The 17,674-nt window shown below is 44.0% G+C and overlaps 1 protein-coding gene across 2 annotated transcripts in view; it reads left to right on the plus strand.

Annotated features, from left to right (window-relative positions):
• Positions 1–1,249: 1,249 nt before the first annotated feature.
• The window catches only part of MAN2A2 (mannosidase alpha class 2A member 2), a 189,543-nt gene continuing 173,118 nt past the window's right edge, over positions 1,250–17,674 (plus strand). Inside the window, exon 1 of one of the 2 annotated variants that reach the window (XM_040414113.1) lies at positions 1,250–1,778. The gene's annotated coding sequence lies outside the window, so the exon portion shown is untranslated. The remainder of the gene's footprint in view (positions 1,779–17,674) is intronic. The other variant, XM_040414114.1, reaches the window with a different exon arrangement.

Here is a 17,674-nt window from a genome sequence, read left to right on the forward strand (position 1 = left end):
GAACCGTTTGAAATGATTACATTCATTATACGGCACAGAGGAATATGCTGCCCCTCTATTATAATCTTGGTATTACGTTATGTCATTTACTGCCGCTATATACCAATAGGATATAAATTAATATGTGGAAATTTGCTGTACTTTTAAAAAGGACCCATCACCTCTCCTGACATGTCTGTTTTAGTAACTACTTGCCTCCCCAATGTTGTGACTCTCTGTTGTGTCATTCCTCTACTATTCCTGCTAGAGGTTTATAAGTGGTTTGCCAGCAGTCTGCTATAAAAGGTCCAACTGGGCGTTACCACTTGGAGATGTGCCTCTGCACAGTCTGACATTGTCCAATCAGTGCTTCCAGTCTCAGACTGAAAGGACACCCTCCCCCCAACTGGTAACACTCAGCTGGACCTTCATTGCAAACTGCACAACTTCAAGAAGTAATAATAGAGGAGTGGCACAACACAGAGTCATAAGAATAAATGCTTCAGAAATGTTTTTGGGAAATGTAAGTAGTTACTAAAGCAGACATGTCAGGAGAGGTGACAGGTCCTCTGTGTTCACACTATAGTCAGAGCCTTCACTTTGTTTCAGTTCCATTTTAATGAATAGGAAGAATAGCCCAGCATGCAGCATTATTCTTCCCATCAAACTGATGAACACCTTGACTGATCCCATTATAGGCTGTGTTCCCACTACTATTATGGCTTCTGTTGTATCGGACATGACGCAGCGCCGGATCCGTCACACAACGGACACCGACAGCGTCTGATAGACCCTATTGACTGATAATGGGGTTCGGTGCATACTGCGCTCTCAGAAAGAGCTGCCATCGCTCTGACGGTAGTGTAATAACCGCAGCCAACGTCAATGGGGTCAGGTGCCACCTCTGTCCTGTGTGTGACAGACTCAGAACTGCATCACGTCCTCCAGTTATAATAGAAACCGTGCTGGTAATGTGAATACAGACTGGAAATTGTGGATAGAACAGTAAGTTACAAAGCTTATTCATTGCTGGTCAGGAGGACAAACTGCTCTTTCATCAGCTCTGGCAGGAGATGAATCTTTTCTGATGAATCAGTATTGCCCATCAATGATCAGGGGCAGCCATGCCCTAGCTCAGCCTGGCACACATGGATTTCAGGAGACAGGCTGATGGCAGTGTGCCCCAGCCTTGTGGAGTACACTCCCCAGCAGATGCAAGCATTCCTCCTGTCCACTAGATGCTCCTCGATCCTGGAGGCTGGGATGCTGCTCTCGTGTCTCTGTCACTTTAAACAAAGGGATCAAGGACCTTGGCAGTCCTGTGAGCTGGTGGCAGGGGAGCGAGGCGCTGCTGGTATGGGGGCACCGGGCATCCTGCAGCCATAGCCCTGGCACAGCCGATGATGGTAGCACTCCTCCTGGGGATGCACACAGGGAGCAGGCGCTCAGCATCCATGCAGATTTCGTAGGGGCAAGTTTTGCAGCCTGGCACAGCAGCCCTGAGCAGCCCCCTCCCGGGTGGTATGATCGCTGGCAATGCTCCGGCTGAGACAGAAATAAATCAGCTGTGGGTGAAATCGGAAGCTGAGGGCAGAGCAGGGATTGACACAGCAGGGAATGGACTCCTCCTTGTGCTCTGCCTGCAAGACTCCATCATAACAGCGAGCTGCTGGAGAACACAGGGCATGTGGGCACTGCCTGGCACCATCTGACTGAGGCCTGGCATAGGCTGGAATTAAACAACGTGGAGAATCTCAGGAGAACCCACCACTCCAGGACCAGGAGAGGACATTACTGGGGTAAGTGGTCTGCTGCATTGTGTGCTGGCGTCTATCACTCACTGCTTAACCCCTTGGCTGCTGATGAGCAGGGTAATTACTGCTGTCTGATTTCACCGCCCCATAAAGTCATCTGTAATGGTAATCTCTCTCAATGATCCCATTCGATGTCTTATTGGGGTGTTTGTACAGCAATCTTTCAGTATTTGGGATGATCTTCAATAGAAAAAAAATGTGACTATCTAGATTTACTGTGTTGAATGTAATCTAGTGTTCTCTAGAAGCTGCTGTTTCAGGCAGAGGAGACTCTGACTATGCTTAAAGGGGTCGTCTCACTTCAGCAAATGGCAATTATCATGTAGAGAAAGTTAATACCAGGCACTTACTAATGTATTCTGATTGTCCATATTGCCTCCTTTGCTGGATTAGTACATTTTTCCATTGCATTATACACCGCTAGTATACAGGGGTTACGACCAGCGCTGTAGGAAGAAGCGCCGGCTTATGCGCACTTCCACTGTCCCAGCCACCAGAGAGCCCGCTGCTTTTTAGTGTACAATCACGACCACTGCTGATGGACTGCAGGGTGGTCACAACCCTGGAAACAAGACGTGTATATAATGAGATGTAAAAATTGAATTCAGCCAGCAAAGGAGGCAATATGGACAATCACAATACATTAGTAAGTGCCTTGTATTAACTTTCTCTACAAGATAAATACAATTTGCCGAAGTGAGACGACCCCTTTAATGGGGTTATAGACAGAAGGTCTAGAACAGAATCATGTCTACCCCCTGATTATTAGTTTTTTACATATCTCCAGTTCTTGGAACACTTTAATACATGTGCGTGAATAGTATCAGACGCTCTATAATTTTACAAACCTTGATGTAGTGCGCCTTTAAGAGGTTGAGTATTGTGTCACTTGCAATGCAGGACTGTTGTGGTGGATATGTATACATAGGCAGCTGCTGTGGTAGATGTGTGCTTTATATACACAGATGATAGTAGATGTGTGCTTTATATACACAGATGATAGTAGATGTGTGCTTTATATACATAGGTGGATGTGTGCTTTATATACACAGATGATAGTAGATGTGTGCTTTATATACATAGGTGGATGTGTGCTTTATATACACAGATGATAGTAGATGTGTGCTTTATATACATAGGTGGATGTGTGCTTTATATACACAGATGATAGTAGATGTGTGCTTTATATACATAGGTGGATGTGTGCTTTATATACACAGATGATAGTAGATGTGTGCTTTATATACATAGGTGGATGTGTGCTTTATATACACAGATGATAGTAGATGTGTGCTTTATATACATAGGTGGATGTGTGCTTTGTATACATACTGTAGGTGATTGTGATCGATGTGTGATTTGTATACACAGGTGGCTGTTGTGGATGTGTGATTTGTATGTACAGGTGGCTGTTGTGGATGTGTGATTTGTATACACAGGTGGCTGTTGTGGTAAATGTGTGATTTGTATGTACAGGTGGCTGTTGTGGATGTGTGATTTGTACTCACAGGTGGTGGATGTGTGATTTGTGTACACAGGTGGCTGTTGTGGATGTGTGATTTGTATACTCAGGTGGCTGTTGTGGTGAATGTGTGATTTGTATGTACAGGTGGCTGTTGTGGATGTGTGATTTGTATACACAGGTGGCTGTTGTGGATGTGTGATTTGTATGTACAGGTGGTAGATGTGTGATTTGTATACACAGGTGGCTGTTGTGGTGGATGTGTGATTTGTGTACACAGGTGGCTGTTGTGGTGAATGTGTGATTTGTATACACAGGTGGCTGTTGTGGATGTGTGATTTGTATACACAGGTGGCTGTTGTGGATGTGTGATTTGTATGTACAGGTGGTAGATGTGTGATTTGTATACACAGGTGGCTGTTGTGGATGTGTGATTTGTATGTACAGGTGGCTGTTGTGGATGTGTGATTTGTATACACAGGTGGCTGTTGTGGATGTGTGATTTGTATACACAGGTGGCTGTTGTGGATGTGTGATTTGTATGTACAGGTGGTGGATGTGTGATTTGTATACACAGGTGGCTGTTGTGGTGGATGTGTGATTTGTGTACACAGGTGGCTGTTGTGGATGTGTGATTTGTATGCACAGGTGGCTGTTGTGGATGTGTGATTTGTACAACATACTGTATCAACACCCCTCACATTTTTGTTAATATTTTATTATATCTTTTCATGGGACAACACTGAAGATCTGACCCTTTGATACAATGTAAAGTATTCAGTGTACGGCTTGTAAAACAGTGTAATACTAGTGTGTGCTCAAAATTACTCCACACACAGCCATTAATGTCTAAACCGCTGGCAACAAAAGTGAGTACACCCCTAAGTGAAAATGGCCAAATTGTGCCCAAAATGTCAATGTTTTGTGTGGTGACCATTATTTTCCAGCACTGCCTTAACTCTCTTGGGCATGGAGTTGACTAGAGCTTTACAGGTCGCCACCGGAATCCTCTTCCAATCCTCCATGAGGACATCACAGAGCTGGTGGATGCTAGAGACCTTGCGCTCCTCCACCTTCCGTTTGAGGATGCCCCACAGTTGCTCAATAGATTTTAGGTCTGGAGACATGCTTGGCCAGTCCAGCACCTTTAGGGCTCTTGCACACGACCGTATGCCCTCCGAGACATACGGTCCGTGAGCGGGCCATATGTCCCGGAGCGGCATACATCGTACGCACGGGAGTGCACAGCATCATAGGTTACTATGATGCTGTGCGCATCGGGCCGCCCGCCAGACTATTGTCCCGCACTCATATGATATTATGAGTGCGGAACAATAGCCCCGCGGGCGGCCCGATGCGCTCAGCATCATAGTAACCTATGATGCTGTGCGCTCCGGTGCGCACGATGTATGCCGCTCCGGGACATATGGCCAGCTCACGGACCGTATGTCTCGGAGGGCATACGGTCGTGTGCATGAGCCCTTACACTCAGTTTCTTTAGCAAGGCAGTGGTCGTCTTGGAGGTGTGTTTGGGGTCATTATCATGTTAGAATACTGCCCTGCGGCGCAGTTTCCGAGGGGAGATCATGATCTGCTTCAGTGTCACAGTATATGTTGGCATTCATGGTTCCCTCAATGAACTGTAGCTCCCCACAGCCGTCAGCACTCATGCAGCCCTAAACCATGACAACTCCAACCACCATGTTTGACTGTAGGCAAGACACACTTGTCTTTGTGCTCCTCACCTGGTTGCCACCACACACATCTTGGTCTCATCAGACCACAGGACATGGTTCCAGTAATCCATGTCCTTAGTCTGCTTGTTTTCCGCAAACTGTTTGCAGGCTTTCTTGTGCATTATCTTTAGAAGAGGTTTCCTTCTGGGACAACAGCCATACAGACCAATTTGATGCAGTGTGCGGTGTACGGTCTGAGCACTGACAGGCGGTCCCCCCACCCCTGTAACCTCTGCACAATGCTGGCAGCACTCAGACGTCTATTTTGAAAAGACAACCTCTGGATATGACGCTGAGCATGTGCACTCAACTTCTTTGGTCGACCATGGCGAGGCCTGTTCTGAGTGGAACCTGTCTTATTAAACTGCTGTCTGGTCTTGGCCACCGTGCTGCAGCTCAGTTTCAGGGTGTTTGCAATCTTCTTATAGCCTAGGCCAGTGATAGTGAACCTTTTAGAGACCGAGTGCCCAAACTGCAACCCAAAACCCACTTATTTATCGCAAAGTGCCAACACGGCAATTTAACCTGAATACTACAGTCCAATATAGTATATCTTCCATGTACTTTATCATTTAGCTATAATAACCTGCCTACATTCAGTGCGCTGCCTGTGCTGTTCATAGTGCGCCCTGCGCTGATGAATGGCAGGAGAAGTCTAAGGCATATTGGTACACCATAGACTTTTTCCAGGGTGCGGGTGCCCACAGATAGGGCTCTGAGTTCCGCCTCTGGCACCCGTGCTATAGGTTCGCCACCACTGGCCTAGGCCTTCTTTATGTAGAGAAATAATTCTTTTTTTTTTTTTCAGACCCTCAGAGAGTTCTTTGCCATGAGGTGCCATGGTGAACTTCCAGTGACCAGTATGAGAGAGTGTGAGAGCGATAACACCAAATTGAATGCACCTGCTCCCCATTCACACCTGAGACCTTGTAACACTAACGAGTCACATGACACTGGGGAGGGAAAATGGCTAATTGGGCACACACTAGTATTACACTGTTATACAAGCCGTACACTGACTACTTTACTTTGTATCAAAGTGTCAGATTTTCAGTGTTGACCTATGAAAAGATATAATACAATATTCACAAACATGTAAGGGGTGGACTCACTTTTATGGATGTAGGATTTGTATAGACAGGTGGCTGTTGTGGTGGATGTGTGCTTTTTATACTGTACATAGGTGGTGGATGTTGTATTGGATGCGTGCTTTGTATACTTAGGCTACTTTCACACTAGCGTTCGGGTGTCCGCTTGTGAGCTCCGTTTGAAGGCTCTCACAAGCGGCCCCGAACGGATCCGTCCTGCCCCAATGCATTCTGAGTGGATGCGGATCCGCTCAGAATGCATCAGTCTGGCAGCGTTCAGCCTCCGCTCCGCAGGCTGCTTGCAGAGTTCGGGTGTCCGCCTGGCCGTGCGGAGGCAAACGGATCCGTCCAGACTTACAATGTAAGTCAATGGGGACAGATCCAGTTGACACAATATGGCTCAATTTTCAAACTGATCCGTCCCCCATTGACTTTCAATGTAAAGTCTGGACGGATCCGTCTGAACAACTTTCACACTTAGAATTTTTTTTAAACTATAATGCAGACGGATCCGTTCTGAACGGATACAAACGTCTGCATTATAGGAGAGGATCCGTCTGTGCAGACACCCGACGGATCCTCTCTGAACGCTAGTGTGAAAGTAGCCTCAAAGTTGGATGTGGTGGTGGATGTGTGATTTATATACATAGGTGGCTGTTGTGGTGGATGTGTGCTTTGTATTCTTAGGTGGATGTGTGCTTTTTATACTGTACATAGGTGGTGGATGTTGTATTGGATGCGTGCTTTGTATACTTAGGTGGATGTTGTGAATGTGTGATTTATATACATAGGTGGATGTGTGATTTATATACATAGGTGGATGTGTGATTTATATACATAGGTGGATGTGTGATTTATATACATAGGTGGATGTGTGATTTATATACATAGGTGGATGTGTGATTTATATACATAGGTGGATGTGTGATTTATATACATAGGTGGATGTGTGATTTATATACATAGGTGGCTGCTCGAGCTGGATGAAGTGCCAGCTGTTAGATTAGTAGGCTCCTAAGGATTTGCTGAACAGAGGTATGGGACTGCAGTAAATCTCCATGCGGGTTGCTGGGAATACTAACATCTGTGGCGGATTCTCCAGAACACCATTACATCTTTATGTTGTTGATAGGCTTGAAGAATCCTTATTTAAAGCAAGTAACAATCCCTCTGTGCGTTCATCCGGTGGAGGCTCCTGAAGACAAGGCTCAAATCTGTCACTTGTCATGATGATGCTATTACTGTGTCTTTCGATAGTGACAGTAATAGGGATCTGTACTTTCTTCCATGGCTGGGATCTGGTTATCTGGCTTTCAGTAGCAGACCATTTCTGTTTACCCTGTAATAACAATTTGATGACTTGTTTAAAGGGTTTTTCTCAGAAATGTTTTTTCTTTAAATGCCATGAAGGGTTAAAAATGTAAAAAAATAGGGTTTATACTGTACTTGCTAATCCCCTGCCACTGATGGTCTGACGCTGGTCAGATTCCCGCTGCTCCTAAATTCCTGGTCCCGGTATCAAGGGTCCATTCGGTCAATCCCTGGCAGAGACGGGTCACCACTACAACCAGTGATTGGCTGAGCGGATCTGTCTTAGCATTTCTGACATGATGAGCCAGCCATTGAAGATCAGCGGACTTTGACCAGTGTGGGAGATCAGTGAATATGGTTTATATATTATTTTTAACCCTTTGTTGCTCCCTAAAAAAGCTTTAAAAAAAAAAAAGGATTTTGTTTTAAAATATTTTTTAATTCAAGACTTGTATTTTTCCTGCAGGGAAAATATAGTGTATATTAATGGATGGACAGGTGGATGGCTGTTCACGTAATGTATGGACTGCTCAAGACCATTAGAGTGGGAGATTGGCTCTCTCAGCCAATCACTGGTTGTAGTTCTGACTCATAGATAGGGGTTCTGACATCTATATGTCCTAATACATTCCATGTACAGCACTATTTAAGGGGTTTTCTTATTTTATTTTTTTATACTGATGACTAGGGATGAGCCAATCGACTTCGGATGAAATATCCGAAGTCGATTCGCATAAAACTTTGGTCCAGCGAGCGCTCCGTACAGTATTAGAATGTATTGGCTCAGATGAGCTGAAGTTATTACTTCGCGAAGTCTCGCATGACTTTGCGTAAAATAACTTCATAGATAAATTTTTACTGTAAAAAACTATTTCCCGAACTCGGGTTTGGTTCCAAAGTACCACTTGAAACTGAACCCGAGTTCGGGAAATGAGTTTTTTTTGCAGTAAAAATTAATCTTTGAAGTTATTACGCAAAGTCACGTGAGACTTAGCAAAGTAATAACTTCGGCTCATTTAAGCCAATACATTCTAATACTGTACGGAGCGCCTCGCTCCGTACAGTATTGGACCGAAGTTTTATGCGAATCGACTTCGGATGTTTCATCCGAAGTCGATTCGCTCATCCCTACTGATGACTTATCCTGATTAGTGGGGTCCGACACCTGAGACCCTCGCTGATCAGCTCACCAAGCACAGCGCCGTATACTGTACAGTGGCTGTGTTTGGTATAGCAGCCTAGCCTCATTCACTTGAATGGGACTGAGTTGCGTCTAGGCCATGTAACCGAGGAACGTGACGTCACTGGCCTAGGGTAAGCTGTGCTGGAGTGCCACGGCCTAGTCAACGAGGTGATTGGTAGGGGTCCCAGGGGTCGGACCTTGACCGATCAGATACTGATGTCTTATCCTGATGGGATGTCATCAGTTTAAAAAAGTCAGATGAATCCTTCAAACAATCAGAAATAGACCAGGATAGGGTTTAGGCTTCATGGACATGGCCGTGCCCATATTTTGGTCTGCAAAAAGCACATTTTTTACTCCCATCAATAGAAAGGACAATTTGTTTCCACAAGATAAGCCAGAATAGTACATGTTCTATAATTGCAAAATGGCCACATGGATCCACAAAAATATAAATGTGTACATGGCTGCATAGAAATGAATGGGTCAGTTTGCTATATGCAAATTCGGAAAGCACATAGATGAAAAATATGGTTGTGTACAAGAGGCCTTGTTCTGTCCAACCATTGTGTTCACAGTGTAAGCCTTTATTTGACCAATATTTGGAGCGATGTTTAGTCTCTCAAGAGCCTTTCTTAAAACGTACCAGAATTTTCCAAAAAGTTTGCATAAGGGCTGTGCTTCTTTGTACAATCATAAGTGTGAAGGAATAGGAGTTTTTTTAGGCTTCTCTAAAGTCTTTTTTAACCAAATTATTCAGTGTTTAAGCTGCACTACTAGATGCATTTCACTCAGAAGCAGTGAGTGTTTTCCTTCTGTGGAATCTGCTAGCACTATACTGGTGTGAAGTCCTTTCCCTTACTTCCCACCATGTTTGTTTTCAGCTCTGTAGCATACAGAACAGATGAGGAATATATCACACTTTCAGAAAAGCAGGAGACTCCTGTGATGTTCAGAAGCTGTGTAGAAGCAGTTCTTTTATCAGGCTCATGATCTCAGCTCCACTTCCTTTCTGCCATCTTCTGAGTCTCTGATACCAGGGACGGATCTTGCCTGACAACAGGTACTGGATTGGAAATTAAATGGAAGCAAGAGCCCTAGTGGCCATGCCTTTTTTTTTTGTGGTGGATGCAGGCAGAATTTTTTCAATAAAGTGATTTAGAAAATAGTTTTTAGTGCTGCTGAGTGCCAGTTCTCTAGTTTTTACATGCACTTCAGATAAAATGCTGGAGAGGGGAGAGACGAGTGGCTGTCAGATATGTTGGGTGGTAGGATTGGACAGGAAAACTCCATTATGTCTGATCTGTGGTTCACCTATCAGTGAGTGTTTGGCAGACCACCCATAGACAACGCATGGCTGAAAGTCACATCAGTCTGTCAAATTAATTAGAGGGGTTGTTGTTTTTAAATCTGCTATAATATCCAGAATGCTGTAGCAGAGAGATAGGTATAGAATCCACTACCTCACTTCAATATGCCTGGCTGATGTGGAATACAGAACAGGATATATGTTAACAATGCAGTGATTTCCATACATTTGAATGTACGTGAGCAAACCCAGGAGAAGGCATCAGAGAATCTGCACATCATGCTTAAAGGGGACTTACATTATAAAAGTTGTGACATAGAGACTGGGATTTAGAAAAGGTACAACCTCCAGATACAGAGTTCAGCAGCACCCTCTGGCACTCCAGCTGCTGGGAAACTACAACTACCAGCATGCACACCTTATTTATTTTTGTTCCACCTGAAGTTTTTAGTGCGTTTTTTGTGGTGGTTTTTCTGGTGTTTTTGTCTGACCACTAGTTTTCTTCATGACGTTTTTCCCCTATAGAGAAGATGTCAAAACGCTCAAAAAAAATGGCAAGAGCCCTCTTTGTTTATATTTCCAATGGACATCTGGTGCAAATCTGCAGCATCACAAATGGAAATACCCGTGTGGGTTCACACGTTGCAGATGCGCTGTGGATACACCGTTGCAAATTCTCTGTAGCAGAACTACAGCAAAGTTAACGAGATTTTAAAGGGAATGTGTCATCAGAAAATCACCTATTGTTTAAATCACACTTATGGAATTTTTGATTGTTATTTTTTATATTCCATGTCAATGTATTTAAACAAAACCCATAAAATCCTGCAGTTTTTGCACTGTCCACTAAGTCTAATCGATGCCTCTTCTTGGTCTGTAGTGATCAGTTACTTGCTAATCTGTCATTCTGATCCTGCCTGTAATGATATCACTTATGTGTATAGATAAGGGTACTTTCACACTAGCGTTTTTCTTTTCCGTTATTGAGTTCTGTCCTAGGGGCTCAATACCGGATAAAAACTGATCAGTTTTATCCTAATGCATTCTGAATGGAGAGCATTCCGTTCAGTATGCATCAGGATGCATCAGTTCAGTCCCTCTTACGTTTTTTTTGGCCGGAGAAAATACCGCAGTATGCTGCATTTTTCTCTCCGGCCAAAAATCCTGAACACTTGCCGGAATGCCGGAATTAATTTTCATTGGGATGTATTAGTGCCGGATCCGCCGCATTGACGGATTCGTTTCTTCCGGTCCGCGCATGCACAGACCTTTAAATCCTGTGAAAAAAATATATACCGGATCCGTTTTTTTCCCGGAAGACACTGGAGAGACAGATCCGGTATTTCAATGCATTTGTCAGACGGATCCGCATCCGGATCCATCTGACAAATGCCATCCGTTTGCGTCCGGATTGCCGGTTCCGGCGACGGAACTGTCTGCCGGAATCCTCTGCCACAAGTGTGATAGTACCCTACAGAGCATGCTTAGAAACATCTCCCATATAAGTCAATGAGGTCCCCTCCAGACTATTTTGTCTATGGACCATGTGGCTGCGGTAAAGGAGTTTTCTTGCTTTCTAAATGCTGTTAAGAACCGCTCAGGCAAGATGGCAGCCCCCATAATCATGTTCAGAAATAGAATGAAAAAAATCTGAAAATAAAAACAGATTAGAAAAAAAAAATATGTGTCGCTATCTGGTTTGAACTGGCGGATAACATTTTTGATGACACATTTCCTTTAAGAAATCTTATCCACCCGCTGCGTAAAAAAAATATGCAGCGTAAAATGAACTGCAGTGTGAATTTGAAATCTGCAGCACGTCAGTTTATGCTGCTGATCTCCACTACAAATGTCGCCTTTTGCTATGGAGAGGGTGAAGTCTACAACCATTTCCATGCCAAAAAACTGCATTTTGGGGTTCATGCACACAAACATATTTTTGGTCTGCATCCGATTGGCATTTCTTGCGGGTCAGATATCGACCCATTCACTTCAATAGGGCCGCAAAAGATGCGGACAGAACTTGCCCTATTCTTGTCCATTTTACAGACAAAGATAGGACAGTTCTATCATTCTAAATGCGGAAGGCATGCGGCCCCTTCACTGCAGGATGCACCTGGGACAGGACCTCACCGCATTATAATCATTTCTAAGGCCTCTTTCACACTACCGGGTTTTTTTTCCGTTTTGCGGGCCTTTTTTTTTCCGTTCCTTAAAACGGTCCGTATACGGAACCATTCATTTCAATGGTTCCGCAAAAAAAACGGAATGTGTTCCGTATGCATTCCGTTTCCGTATTTCCGTTTTTCCGTTCCGTTGAAAGATAGAACATGTCCTATATTTGGCCGCAAATCACGTTCCGTGGCTCCATTCAAGTCAATGGGTCCGCAAAAAAAACGGAACACATACGGAAATGCATCCGTATGTCTTCCGTATCCGTTCCGTTTTTTTCTGAACCATCTATTGAAAATGTTATGGCCAGCCCAATTTTTTCTATGTAATTACTGTATACTGTATATGCCATACGGAAAAACGGAACGGAAAAACGGAACGGAAACGGAAACACAATGGAAACAAAAAAACGGAACAACGGATCCGTGAAAAACGGAACGCAAAACACTGAAATCGACATACTGTCGTGTGAAAGAGGCCTAATGCTGTGTGTCCCTGCCTGACATCGGCTGTAATGAAGTCAGGCTGAATTGGTCTGCTTGGGGGATAGATAATCAGTTAGACATTCAAATGTGCTGAATAATGCACAATATTTTCCAGTTTGTAGGAAAATCTCTCCATAAGGCCTCTTGCACACGGATCCGCAAAAAATACGGATGACGTCTGTGTGCATTCCGTATTTTCCGGAACTGAACAGCTGGCCCCTAATAGAACAGACCTATCCTTGTCCGTTATGCGGACAATAATAGGACATGTTCTATGTTTTTGCGTAACGGAAATACGGACATACGTAAACGGAATGCACACAGAGTAACTTCACATTGAAGTGAATGGTTCTGCATACGGTCGGCAAAAAAAAACGGAATGGACGCGGAAAGGAAATACGTTCTTATTTCTCAGATGTTGCAATGCCAGTTGCTCCAAATGATAGTGATTGTGGTGATGGAGAAATCCAGTAGTTGGATTGCTGCCAACCACAATCACTATGGTTAGATGCGATGTAGGTAGCATCATTGATATGGTGTCTGTTTATCATGGCCATTTTTTTCCACTGTTGTGTAAATGAGGCCTAAGGGCTCATGCACACGAACGTATTTTCTTTCCGTGTCCTTTCGGGTATTTTTGCGGACTGTATACGGAACCATTCATTTCAATGTGTCCGCAAACAAAACGGAAGTTACTCAGTGTGCATTCCATTTCCGTATTTCCGTTCCGCCAAAAAATAGAACATGTCCTATTATTGTCCACATTACGGACAAGCATAGTACTGTTCTATCAGGGGACAGCTGTTCCGGTCCGCAAAATACGGAATGCACACGGATGTCATCCATATTTTTTGCGGACCGCAAAATACATACGGTCGTGTGCATGAGGCCTAAATGATAGCAGATATACTTGACAGTTTTTTCTTGACGTCGCTTCACTAAACATATAGCATACTGTAGATACTCCCCGGGGCAGCACCTTGTGCGTGCGTGTTATAGGACCTGTCCTAAGTGTGTAGCTGTGAAGAACAGAAATGTGATGTAACAGATCTATTCAGAGAAGCCTTGTGATCATGTGCAATGTACATTGTGTGCGGGGCACATCACTATTGTACGGCTGTAGATTTACGGGTTTTATTAGCAATGTTTCTTCTATGTTTAGGTAGCTGTGAACCCTTTTGTAGGGGCACAGTACTGAGAATTCAGGGAAATGGATGTAATCTAGAACTGGATGCATAAATCATTAGAGACCGCTAATGTCTATATACAGGTGAAACTCGAAAAATTAGAATATCTTACAAAAGTCTATTTATTTCAGTAATGCAACTTAAAAAGGAATTGCATTAATGCAGCTTCAAATTAGAATTTTGTGAAAAGGTTCAATATTCTAGGCTCAAAGTGTCACACTCTAGTCAGCTAATTAATCCATACCCCCTGAGCAAAGGGGACCTCAAAATTGTGACTTTGGGGTTTTCATAAGCTGTAAGCCATAATCATCCAAATTACAACAAATAAAGGCCTGAAATATCTCACTTTACATGTAATGAGTCTATCTCATTGGATGCCAACCTGCGGCCCGCCAGCTGTTGCAAAACTACAACTTCCACCATGCCTGGATGGCCTACAGCTATCAGGGCATGCTGGGAGTTGTAGTTTTGCAACAGCTGGAGAACCACAGGCTGGGCATCCCTTCACTAGTGTATTCTTTTCCAAATGTGACAACTATTAACATCAGTTATTACAGTGCCCATAGGGATGGTCGCCTAAGTTACCAAAGATAAAGGGGGGCATATAAATCTGTGCTATCTGCAGTGAATGGATTTATTCACACTAGATAGATTTGTTACAAAAAAATCAGATCCATTCATTTGAATTAGGCCTCACACACACAACAGTATTATAGTTTTTTCCATATCCAATCCACATTATTTGCGGATTAAATGCGGACCCATTCATTTCAATAGGAGCTGCAAAAAAATACAGGCAAGCAAACCGTGTGCTTTCCAGATCCTTATTGCCTGCGTGTCTGTCCAGCAAAAATAAAAATAAAACATGTCCTATTCTTTTCCGCTTCGTGAACAAGAATTTGACATTGGGGCAGCAGAAATTGTGGGGTATACATGGTCAGTATTTGTATTTTGCTGATCTGCGGTTTGCAGACTGACATCTTGCCTTAGGCCTCTTTCACACGGGCGTCGCATGTGAGGCCCGGACAAGATGCGGGTGCGTTGCGGGAAAATGTGTGATTTTTTCCGTGCGAGAGCAAAGCATTTTAATACGTTTTGCACGCACGTGAGAAAAATCTGCATGTTTGGTACCCAGACCCGAACCCGGACTTCTTCACAGAAGTTCGGGTTTGGGTTGGGTGTTCTGTAGATTTTATTATTTTCCCTTATAACATGGTTATAAGGGAAAATAATAGCATTCTTAATACAGAATGCTTAGTAAAATGTCCATTGAGGGGTTAAAAATAATAAACAAATTTAACTCACCCCATCCACTTGGTCGCGTAGCGGAGCGCCTCTTCTTTCTACTTTCTTCAGGACCTGGCTAAAGGACCTTTTGATGATGTCACTGCGCTCATCACATGGTCCATCACCTGGCTAAAGGACATTTGGTGACGTCACAGCGCTCATCACATGGTCCATCACCATGATGATGGACAACGTGATGCGCACAGTGACATCATCAAAGGTCCTTTAGCCAGGTCCTGAACAAAGTAGAAAGAAGAGGAGATCCGCTACGCAACCAAGTGGATTAAGGTGAGTTAAATTTGTTTATTATTTTTAACCCCTCCATCACTATTTTACTAAGCATTCTGTATTAAGAATGCTATTATTTTCCCTTATAACCATGTTATAAGGGAAAATAATAAAGATCGGGTCCCCATCCTGATCGTCTCCTAGCAACCATGCATGAAAATCGCACTATACGTGAAAATCGCACCGCATCCGCACTTCACTTCTATGGGGCCTGCATTGCGTGAAAAACGCACAATATAGAGCATGCTGCGATTTTTACGCAACGCACAAGTGATGCATGAAAATCACCGCTCATGTACACAGCCCCATTGAAGTGAATGGGTACGGATTCAGTGCGGGTGCAATGCGTTCACCTCATGCATTGCAGCCACGCGGAATTCTCGCCCGTGTGAAAGGGGCCTTAGGCTGTTTTGCAGGAAGCACTTAAAATTCTGCATGCCCTATTTAGATGAATTGGGGAAATTATGTACATTTCTGCAACAAATCTGCCACATGTGAATTCACTCTTAGGCCTCATGCACACGACCGTATTTTTTTGCGGTCCGCAAAAACGGGTTCCGTTTTTCCGTGATCCGTGTCCGTTTTTTATCCGTGGGTCTTCCTTGATTTTTGGAGGATCCACGGACATGAAAAGTGAAAAAAAAAACTAAGTCAAGTTTGCATTGAAAATGATAGGAAAAACAGACACGGATCACGGACACGGATCACGGACACGGATGACTATGTTGTGTGCATCCGTGATTTTACACGGACCCATTGACTTGAATGGGTCCGTGAACCGTTGTCCGTGAAAAAAATAGGATAGGTCATATTTTTTTCACGGACTGGAAAAACGGATCACGGACGCGGAAGCCAAACGGTGCATTTTCCGATTTTTCCACGGACCCATTGAAAGTCAATGGGTCCGCGAAAAAAAAACGGAAAACAGAACAACGGCCGCGGATGCACACAACGGTCGTGTGCATGAGGCCTCACGCACAGATTTGCTGTGTGGATTTTTAAAAATCTTATCTACACTTTGCAAAATACATTCTAAGTAATAATAAAAAAGGACTTTGCAGATTTAAAAAAGAAAAAAAGAATACTCACCTTCCCTGGTGCTCTCTGGTTCCTTTGCCCGTTTCTCTGTACAGGCCGGCTTCTTGCAACGATGTCCTGTCCCATCTGACCACTGCAGGGAACCACAGGTTGCTGCAGTTACAGGGCAGGAGACGTCATTGCAGGAAACCAGCTTGTGCAGAGATCGGCGAGGGAGCCAGGGAAGGCGAGGATTGTATTTGTTTTTTCTACGCCCTTCACCAGGTTCCGCAGCTAAAATCTGCACCAAAATCTGCATGATTTGGTGCAGATTTGTTATTGCAGATTTCCCTAAGGGATTCCTGTGGAAATGCTGTAAAAAGTTTTTTTGCAGCAGTTTGGCGACGTGCCTCAAAGAGAAGTGCATTTCCTTCCTGTTTCACTTTTGCTCTGCTTTTTTTGTCACAGTAATTCTTACATTTTTTTGTTTCTGTTTTACATGAGACACATGTATTTTACACATTTCACCTGGAAAAACTGCACTTCAATGGTGCCTTACTGGTCATCACTTTTTATATCTTGATGTGGATTTGCAGGTAACTTCCTGCGAATTTCACCCTTAACCAGTGTGTGTTTTGCAGAAAAACGTGTATTTGTGTGGTCTAGCCCTTGGCCCAGAGCAGATGTAGATCCATCAAACTTGAAGGGGTTGTGCAGCCAGTATATATTGATGACCTATCCTCAGGTCATCATTATCTGATCAGCGGGGGTCCTACACCCGGCACCCGCCGATAAGCTTTTTTTGAGGAGACGGTGTTCCATGCGATCGATGCTTCCTGTTCATTACACTACGTGCCATCTCCCATGCAACGGCAGCGCAGTGTAGTTACAAATATTCACGTGAATGGAGCTAGTTCTTGTAATTACACTGTGCGACCGAGACTTCCAAGACGATGGGCAGGGTAATGAAGAGGAAGCAGTGCTCGCATTGAGCACCACTTCCTCTTCAAACAGCTTATTGGCGGGGGCACCGGGTGACGGACCACCACTGATCAGATATTGATGACTCATCCTGAGGGTATACTGCCTGCGCAACCCCTGTAGTGCAGCCAAACCACATTAGGCTCATAATTAGGCTGTGGTGCTCACGGGAGCTCTGCAGCCTCCTCAAACAGCTGATCGGTGGGGATGTCGGGAGTCTGACCCCTGCCGATCTCATTTTGATGACCTCTCTTGAGAATATGTAAATCCTGGAGAACCCCTTTAATAGAAGAGCCTGTGGCGGACTAGTAATGTCTTCTAATTACTGATGAGGAACATTTGCCTATGGTGTGTTCTTCATGCATAAACCTGTGC

Source organism: Bufo bufo, chromosome 1 (assembly GCF_905171765.1).
Source record: "Bufo bufo chromosome 1, aBufBuf1.1, whole genome shotgun sequence".
Classification (NCBI taxonomy): Eukaryota; Metazoa; Chordata; class Amphibia; order Anura; family Bufonidae; genus Bufo; species Bufo bufo.